Genomic DNA, 2,664 nt, shown 5'->3' on the forward strand with positions numbered 1-2,664 from the left:
TAAAATCCAAAAACTAGAAGATTCAAGATTAAAATTAAAATTTGTTGACGTAAAAGACTAAAATCATAAAAAAACAAAATTATCGGATCAAAATTCTGATAGTATTACAATTTTAGTGTTTCATCAAATAATAATAAATAGAGGTCAAATTTTGGGAAAAAAATAAAAATAAATTAGTCATAAAAGTCCTATCAGTCTAATTACGTGTGCCCAAAACTAGTGAACCAGCCGTATGTAAATCTAATTTGTCAACTTTATATCTTTAGATTTTTTTTTATGGTAAACCTTTTAAAATATGGAATTTGTGATTTGACCGCTAATTTTATATTCGTATTAAATAGAATACACACATGTATGTGTGAAAAAAGAAAGTATAAAATAGAGGCGCCAATTGAGACTTTGATTCATTTTCGGTCAACCAATCAATGTTGTGATTCGGTAAAATTGATGTTAAATCCCAAGCCTTTGAAAATCTAATTTTTGTGTGGGAAGTGGGTTGAAATCTCTGAAAATTGTGTTTTTTCAACTTATTAGGAAATTATACACTAGCTCGAACTATTGATTTTATTACTGATGTACGATGAGTTTTAGAATTTAATATTTATTAAAAATTATATGATATGAAATATTAAATTTTAATATTTGAAACTATTAAATGCTATTATAATATATACATATAATAATTACTTTAAACAACCAGAAAACATATGGATTTCCCAATAGCATCTAACCAATCCATGGAAAGAGTTTGATCTCCTTTTAACATGTCATCGATTTACTTTACCAATTACTTTTTACCTGGAAAGGAAATCATATTTTACTAACTAAATTAGAACCGAAAACCATGCTAACAACTACATTTTACCGCTAGCCTAGTTTCATGTTCTCTTGTTTCAAAAATCAATTCATCTCCAAGGCGAAAAGTCCATGCAAATCGGAGGATTGATCTTGGCTAAAGCCAGAATCGATGAAGGAAGAATTCACGATCCATCCCCGCAAATCAAACGGCCAGAAGCAACGGCAGGAACCAGTGAATTAGCGTACCCCGAACAAACACCACCAAGCTCCCTACACACATATCGATGGAGAAATATGCCACAACGAGGAACGGTACGGCCATTGCCATTGGGAGAGGAACCCATTTTCCGAACCTCTCGGGTGCCACGTCTCTCAAAAGATTAGCCAGAATCGCGAAAGAAAAGAAAACATAACACATCTGCAAGCAATGGTGTTGAAGTGCAGAGAACCCTTCCACGCCAAGAATCACCATGTTTCGGTATATTAAAGCGTAAGGGGCCTTGCAGTATTCGTCTAGATTTCCCATGTCGAATGCTTTGTAGAGGAAGAACGTAAATGGAGCGACAATGCACCCAATTGCGCTGCCGATGCCTAGCTTGGCTAACGAGCATTGATCGTGGGGAGGTTAATGGAAGATGCCCCGTTTTAAAATCATGCATCAAGTTCGATGATATTGAATCAATGGACTTTATAAGTCCACACACAATCAGTCGAGCAACAACACCATTATTTTTCCCGGATAAAGCTGCTAACACTTGAAGGGCGTGTTTTCCGTAGTTATAGGCCATGTTCACATCGGCCAGACCAGCACCATGGGCGTTAACAGAAGCTTAGAGATGGTGCAAGAACAAAAGCAACAAGAACGTAATACCATTTTAGCTGAGGAAACATTATTGGGATCACGATTATATATGGAGATTACAAAGAAAACGATGTATGCCGTTCACAGAGTAGTTCTCTCTCTTGTGAATACTTCATTCCGTTTACGATTGTATACGTATTGATTCTTGTTGTCCGAAACTGTAGTAATAGACCAACATTAAATCAGATCATGGAGAGCTAAAAATAAACGACAGAATCTGATATTTCAAAATCACTTGGACCACTAGCAATGCTAGGAAAATGGTTGAAATCTGCATGTTCTTTTTAACAAGTCGACATAGGAACGTTATCTTTTATCATTACAGGAGTGAATACAGACAACTGGGAAAAGAAAGGGTTTTGACCAAAAGATGCTGATTCACCTGATTTATGATGATTCTCGTTGAATGTAGTGTACATGCTTTTAGATGTAATAAACAATGTCCTGAGAAAATTGTAAATACATGGCCAAAAATAAGAGCGATAGATATGAAAACCTGCAGATGAACATGACACGATTATTTCAATTTTAATCAGAAGCAAGTGAAACCTGATAAACCAAATGAGTGCTTTACTTTGTAACCATTGGGACTCTTCATACTGCTTTCTTTGAGATTTTGAGGTAACCAATCTCCCTTCTTTTCACTTATCAACGGCCACATGAGTCCCAAGAAAGAACAGCTCCGAATAGTTAAGGACGAATTCACTAAATGGGAGCGGAGCAAATCATTCCTGCTCCCACATAAGTCATGCTGAAATCAAAGTAAAATCTGCTGAGTTGAACATCTCGGATCAGTTGTGATTGAAAATTTTCTTAAAAGTTTCAAAGAACACAAGCCGAGTTCAAGTTTCAAATCCAATAAGAGAAAGGTACCTTTCTAAGAGGAACCAAGGCTCAGAGCCCCACAAAGCTAACAACGAAAAGAAAGTCCAACATCCAATCGAGTCCAGGTTCTTTAAAAATTCCCAATGAATCGCACCCCCCCCCCCCCCCCCCCCCCCCCC

The 2,664-nt window shown here is 36.5% G+C and overlaps 1 pseudogene; it reads right to left on the reverse strand.

Moving 5' to 3' along the window:
* Positions 1–822: 822 nt before the first annotated feature.
* On the reverse strand, positions 823–2,635 carry LOC140966603 (metal-nicotianamine transporter YSL3-like; annotated as a pseudogene).
* Positions 2,636–2,664: the final 29 nt, after the last annotated feature.

Source organism: Primulina huaijiensis, unplaced genomic scaffold (assembly GCF_012295235.1).
Source record: "Primulina huaijiensis isolate GDHJ02 unplaced genomic scaffold, ASM1229523v2 scaffold207316, whole genome shotgun sequence".
Taxonomy (NCBI): domain Eukaryota; kingdom Viridiplantae; phylum Streptophyta; class Magnoliopsida; order Lamiales; family Gesneriaceae; genus Primulina; species Primulina huaijiensis.